Genomic DNA, 7,721 nt, shown 5'->3' with positions numbered 1-7,721 from the left:
AAGGAAAAGGAGAATTTTATAAGGGTACTAGCATTATCTCACAGAAAGGCAGGGATTGCAGTTGTCTCTTAGGAATAGCACAGGACAGTCTGTAATTCGTTAGTTTAGTCCAAGAGCCCACACCAGATTAATAAACTGGTTAAATTGATTAGTTTTCCCAGAATATGGCTTTTTATCTTGCAATAAAAATTTATGTGTGTGTATGGAATGAGAGGAAGGCAATCCTAGAGTTCTGTTGACAAAGATAATACAATAGATACCTACTACCTATTTAAAAATTAAAGATATGGACTTGAACTACTGTAGTGTTCATTAGTGCTTCCAGTCATGGACCATCTGTTTGCTACTTAAAGGATGTTGTATATCTGAATAATATACTCTATATACACAAATTTGTTTTTATGTCTTGAGTCTTATTACTCTAGACTTGAGAATTATGCATGTTACTTGTTTCAGTGCCAGCCTCAGATCAGTTTTTGTTCTAGAGGTTTCAGTGGGTGTGTATATTTGATACATCTGTTACCATGTTTTCCAATATTTGTTCAACTCTGCTTTTTTTTTTCCCCCAGTGTGTACTAGATGAAAGCAACTACCTGGTCCTAATAGCTCTTGACCGAGAATTCAATGTTTGTGAAAGATGCCAGGTTGATAACCTGGAAATTGAAACCCTGTGTGAATTTGATATAGCAATAATGTCAACTTCCCACATCTTCCTCTCTTAATGTACTTTGGTCTTGATCTTGCTGGAATAAAGCTCTTCTCAAAGATTATCTCATTCCTTTTTCTGCCACTGTGAGTGAGATTGTTTGTATTTAAAGCATGTTTTTATAGGATCAGATATACTTAGCCTCTTGGTCGAATAGTCAAGTTACTTTTTGTTCCTGTGTTTCTTTTCATTGTTCAAACTTGAATCGATCACGTAAGACCAGTGGCACTGATGGATTACTAATTGTATAAACAGACTAGTCCACTGTTGGCGTTATGGTTCAGATCACATTCTGGTTTTCTGTTGTACTTCTTTCACACAGATTGCATTTTGATGATGAATAGTAATAGCAACCACTCATTGAACACAACATATGAGACCTAAGGAAGGCACTTTATATATAAATACTTTCTTCATTATTAAAACTGCCCTGGCAAGGTTAGTGTTCATACAAAATAAAAGAAACTAAGACTCAGAAAGTTTAGGTAACTTGCTCTAAGCAACAACAAAGATGCTGCTGCTGCTGCTAAATCACTTCAGTCGTGTCCGGCTCTGTGTGACCCCATAGACGGCAGCCTACCAGGCTCCTCTGTCCCTGGGATTCTCCAGGCAAGAATACTGGAGTGGGTTGCCATTTCCTTCTCCAGTGCATGCATACATGCATGCTAAGTCACTTCAGTCGTGTCTGACTCTATGCAACCCCATGAACAGCAGCCCACCAGGCTCCTCCATTCACAGGATTCTCCAGGCAAGAATACTGGAGTGGGTTGCTATTTCCTTCTCCTTGTTAGATGCTAGAGCATGAATTCAGACTTGAATTTGCCAGAGTCTTGTGCTAGTGTTCTTTCACCAAACTCCACTGATGCTCATAAAAATGTTCATTTGATTAAACATCAGAAAAGCAAGTCTATTGCTTATTGGTAATCATTGATTTGAAATTCCAGTCCCAGTTTTCTAGATATTCCATTGCTGTATTTATGGATACCCTTGAATCACACCTTTTTCTTTTTTCTTTAAAGGTGAGTCATCAAACTAATAGAAGCTGCTTGAAGTTGTGACTAGGATAGAAAGCCCTGATAAAACATAGTTTAAGTTTGAACTTCATTATGCAAACTAATAATTTTATGTTGGCGTTAGTGAACTTTAAAATGGTAATTACATTAGAGCCTTATCAGTCTTAGCACAACTCTTGGGATCCTTTGTGGGTGGAAGTACTTTAAAAGTTTGCTTTTTGGTTATTTTACTTTGGATCACTAGTAAGTTAGTGAGCACTTATTCTGTGCCAAACACTGTCTCACACACACACACACACACGTGGAATATAGTGATCAATGAGTCAGAAGCAGTCTCTTTTCTGGAAAACCTTTGTAGCCTGGAAAGAGGAGTTAACAGTTATGAGATTGGATTGGATTGAAGAGTGTCAAATTACTAACCTACTATTGTTTATATAAGTGGTGTTCATATATAAGTGTTCATATAAGTGGTGTGATAGAGGAAATGAAGATATATGGAAAGAAGGAGCTCTTGTCCTAGACCTAGATCAGAAGGGCTTCATGGAAGATAGGATGTTTAGGGTAGGAAAACGAGGATAAGCAAGAATTAGTTGAGTAATAATGGTGGGTGCAGAGTATTCCAGGCCTAAATAATAATATGTGAAGATCCGTTTTTTTCCTCAATAGTTTTGAGATATAATTCACATATCATAAAATTCTCTCTTTTAAAGTTCACATTCGGTGGTTTTCAGTTATATTCACAGAGTTTTCCAACCACCACCTAATTCCAGAACATTTTCATCACCCCCAAAGAAACACCATACCCATTAACATTCACTCCCTATTCCCTCTTCTCCCTGGCCCCTGGCAACTACTAATCTACTTTCTGTCTCTAAAGAGTTGCCTGTTCTTGACATTTCGTATAAATAGAACCATACAGTATGTGGTCTTTTGTGACCGGTTTCACTTAGCATAAGGTTTTCAAGGTTTTCATCCATATTGTAGCATGTACCAGTATGAAGGCCTGTTTTGAGAAATGGAGATGAGCAGTATCTAGAATCTAAAGTTCAATTGATCAGGATGTATAGCACAAGGATTTGAAACTACAGAGAATGTTTCATACTAGAGAGGTAAGCAGAAACCAAATCAACAAAGGTGTGTTACAGAGGTATGGGCTTTATCCTCAGGGCAACAGGATACCATTGAATGGTGTTAAGTATGAAAATAATACCATCAAATTGTGTTTTTTATTTGTGTAGAGGATAGGCTAGATGGACGCAAAATGGGGGCCAGGGAGATAGATTTCTTGCAGAAATCTGAGCAACAGAAAGATGTTGATGGTGTGGGATACGGCCTGGGAATGGAGAGCAGTGGATAGATATGAGAGGTTTAAAAGGCAGGATTGGCAATACTTGGTGTTAGAGTGAATGTAAAGGCGAGGGAGAAGGAGAGGTGGAATTAGAATGGCACTGAAGTTTTAGGGTTGGTGGGCCAGGTGGATTATGATGCATAGATTAATTAAGGAACTGGCTAGGTAGATGAATGCCCAGGGTGCCAATCTATAAGGAGTACTAAAGTAACACTGGAAAGTTAAAGAGATGAAAAAATGCATTTACGAGAACTCTTGTAGAGGAAAACTTTGGTAAGCTTCTAGAGAAGGAGATAAGACCCCCTTCTCTCACCTACCTTCTTGTTTGAGTAATGAATATGTTTTCTAAACTACTCTGAGAAGCCCAAAGGCTTTTTTATTGAGTGGCATATGTAAATTTGGAACTAGAGCTAAAAATAAGCCAGTACTGGAGAGGCTGCCATCAGGGATCTTTTTTTTTGCCTGTTCTTCTTATGGTTCTTACCCTTTTTTCGTGGAATTTTCATATGAGATTGGATTGAAGAGTGTCAAATTACTAACTTACTATTGTTTATATCTATTGGTATATAATAATTTGCACAAAAACATAATGTCTCACCACAATAATATAATTCTCTCTTGTGATTCTAGGGATTGATTGAACTAGCTAAGTGGTTCTCTTTTAAGGGTCTTCATGAAAGTGTAGCCAGACAGTGTCTGGGGCTAGGGTCATCTTGAGGTTTGCTCACTCACATTTGGGAAGGTTCATGGGCCAAATCACCTACAAGTAGCCTTTCCCTGTGGTCTCTCAGGCAGGATAATTGGATTCAAAGACTGAGTGTCCCAAGAACAGGCAGGAACTCTATTACTTTCCCCCCCTCCCCCCCCCAGTTCTGATTTATTTAAAGGAATAGCAGTTTTTAAAACTTTTTGGAGTATAGCCAGTTAACAACGTTGTAACAGTTTTAGGTGGAGAGCAAAGGAACTCAGCCATATCTATTATATATATATATTTTTTTTTTCTCGATGCACTCCTGCGTGGAGCACTGGTGCAGGCGCAGCTCCTCCTCCAGCCTCTGCAGGGAGGAGGCGGCGCCTGGTGTTACCGGAGCTCCTCACCGGCCCCATTTCCATGTCTATTATATTTTATGACCTACGTTTAGAAGTTGTCTCCCTCCTGTTTTACTCTGTTATTTGAAGTAGTCATAAAGCTTTGCCTATGTTTAGAGGAAGGGGATATAGATTTTACTGTTCTTGAAAGAAGATTATGTGGGATGAATTGCTACTGCAGCAGCCATCTTGGTAATTTTTGTTTTTTGAGCTGTACTGTGGGACTTGTAGGATCTTAGTTCCTGATCCGGGGATTGAACCGGGCCCTCAGTAGTGAAAGCGTGGAATTCTAACACTGGACTGCCAGGGAATTCCCCATCTTTGGAAATATAATATGTCATACCTACGATGTGGACCTAACAGAAGCAGAAGATATTAAGAAAAGGTGACAAGAATACACAGAAGAACTATACAAAAAAGATATAATGACCTGGATAACCATAATGGTGTGATCACTCACCTAGAGCCAGACATCCTGGAATGTGAAGTCAGTGGGTGGACCTTAGGAAACTTCACTATGAACATAGCTAGTGGAGGTGATGGAATTCCAGCTGAGCTATGTCAAACCCTAAAAGATGATGCTGTGAAAGTGCTGCATCCAATATGTCAGCAAATTTGGAAAACTCAGCAGTGGCCACAGACTGGAAAAGGCCAGTTTTCACTCCAATCCCAAAGAAGGGGAATGCGAAAGAATGTTCAAACTACTGTACAATTGCACTCATTTCACATGCTAGCAAAGTAATGCTCAAAATCCTTCAAGCTAGGCTTCAGCAGTACATGAACTGAGAATTTCCAGATGTTCAAGCTGGATTTAGAAAAGGCAGACGAACCAGAGATCAAATTGCCAACATGCGTTGGATCATAGAAAAAGCAAGAGAATTCAAAAAAAGTACCTACTTCAGCTTTATTGACTATGCCAAAGCCTTTGACTGTGTGGATCACAATAAACTGTGGACAATTCTTAAAGAGGTGGGAATACCAGACCAATTTACCTGCCTCCAGAGAAACCTGTATGCAGGTGAAGAAGCATCAGTTAGAACTGGACAGGGCACAACAGACTGGTTCAAAACTGGGAAAGGAGTACATCGGGGCTGTATATTGTCACCCTGCTTCCCTGGTGGCTCAGACAGTAAAGTGTCTGTCTACAATGCGGGAGACCTGGGTTCAATCCCTGGTTTGGGAGGATCCTCTGGAGAAGGAAATGGCAATCCACTCCAGTACTATTGCCTGGAAAATCCCATGGGCAGAGGAGCCTGGTAGGCTACAGTCTATGGAGTCGCAAAGAGTCAGACAAGACTGAGCAAGTTCACTTTCACCGACTTCACTTTCGTTTAACTTATATGCAGATTATATCATGTGAAATGCTGGGCTGGATGAAGCACATGCTGAAATCAAGATTGTGGGGAGAAATATCAATAACCTCAGATATGCAGATGACACCACCCTTATGGCAGAAAGCAAAGAGGAATTAAAGAGTCTCTTGATGAAGGTGGAAGAGGAGACTGAAAAAACTGGCTTAAAACTCAACATTCAAAAACCTAAGATCATGACATTCAGTCCCTTCATGGCAAATAGATGGGAAACAATAGAAACAGTGAATGACTTTGTTTTCTTGGGCTCCAAAATCACTGTGGACAGTGACTGCAGCCATGAAATTAAAAGACGCTTACTCCTTGGAAGGAAAGCAAAGACAAACCTAGACAGCATATTAAAAAGCAGAGGCATCACTTTGCCTACAAAGGTCCGTATAGTCAAAGCTATGGTTTTTCCAGTCGTCATGTATGGAAGAGCTGGACAGTATAAAAGGCTGAACGCCAAAGAAATGATGCCTTTGAACTGTGGTGCCGGAGAAGACACTTGAGAGTCCCTTGGACAGCACGGAGATCAAACTAGCCAGTTCGCTCAGTCGTGTCCAACTCTTTGTGATCCCATGGACCATACAGTCCATGGAATTCTCCAGGCCAGAATACTGGAGTGGGTAGACTTTCCCTTCTCCAGGGGAATCTTCCCAACCCAGGGATCGAACCCAGGTCTCTCACATTGCAGGCACATTCTTTACCAGCTGAGCCACAAGGGAAGCCCCCTAAAGGAGATGAAACCTGAATATTCATTGGAAGGACTAATGCTGAAGCTGAAGCTCCAATACTTTGGCCACCTGATGTGAAGAGCCCATTCATTGGAAAAGACCCTAACGCTGGAAAAGATTGAAGGCAGGAAGAGAAGGGGAAGACAGAGGATAAGATGGTTGGATGCCATCACTGATTCAATGGATAGGAGTTTGAGCAAACTCTGGGACATAGTGAAGGACAGGGAAGCCTGGCATGCAGCAGTTCATGGGGTCACGGGGTTGGACACAACTGAGCAACTGAACACCACCACCACCTACCTTGAGATCCCTGCCCAGACTGAGATAGGAAAACAAGAATGAGGACTTTGGGATGGTAAACGTAATTTTGTATATATTGAGTTAGACTGTTTGTCAGACTTCTTGGTGGAAATACTATTAAGAAGTTTGGATGTTAAGCAGATACTGAATTTGTTCTGAGGCGAATAGTATTAACCAGAGACAAGACAGGAAACAATATTTAACTGAGAATATCTTCTAATTTATTCTTTTTCTTTTTTTAAATGTGCAGCCAGGATTTTGGAAATTATTACCTTAATCTCGTATGTTGTAAACAATCCCACATCATAGTGTCCTGTAAGTTGCTTGTATTTTATATTTTAAACATCATTTTTATTCTTGTCATTTTTCCTTATAGGTTTTTTTTTTTTTAATCTTGGTTTCTTAATTTTAGATGATTCTTCTTTCACTTCCCCTGTATTATAATTAAAATTTTAATCACCTGTTGTACATCCCAGGGAGATAATCTTTTAAAATACTTGTCTTTCCTGCTTCCTTCCTTTTTCAGTTTTCATATTTGAAAGTAAGAATTGAAGTACTTTGGTTTTTATTCATTGAAATTCATGGATGCTCCATTCTCTTCCCTTTTATGAATAAATAGTACATATTCATCCTAAGAAAAATTTGGGCTATAGATAAGTTTGAAGAAAATGTTAATCACCCAAACACTATTGAGACTATTATATTTTAGTGTATATAGTTTTAAAGGCTTTTATGTTTTTCCCCAAATGTGGAGTCTTACCATTTGTACCATTTTGTAAATTGATACTTCCATTTGACATTTAGATTTTTCTTACTATACACCGTGTTAAAACATCAATCTCACAGTTAACGTGTTTTACATCCTTTCTATTTTTTTCCGTAAGATAAATGTCAAAGGGCCTATGTTTGTATACTAACAATAACATTTCCCAATTATTTAAATCCTTGACACTTTTTCTCTCTCCTACTAGAAAAGTTTTTTTGTTTGTTTGTTTCTTGCTTGTATTTGCTTACTGGCCCTCTCTCTTTGAACACACACATATTCATAAATATTTATTTCTTAGGAAGAAATCTTCATCATGAAGTTGATTGCTTAAGTATGAACATTATTAGTTTCATTTGATTTACTTCTTCATGAGACATTTATTGAACACTATGGGCTTCTCAAGTCGCTCAGTG

The sequence above is a fragment of the Bos taurus genome, chromosome 3 (genome assembly GCF_002263795.3).
Source record: "Bos taurus isolate L1 Dominette 01449 registration number 42190680 breed Hereford chromosome 3, ARS-UCD2.0, whole genome shotgun sequence".
Taxonomy (NCBI): domain Eukaryota; kingdom Metazoa; phylum Chordata; class Mammalia; order Artiodactyla; family Bovidae; genus Bos; species Bos taurus.
This window is presented reverse-complemented; position numbering follows the sequence as displayed.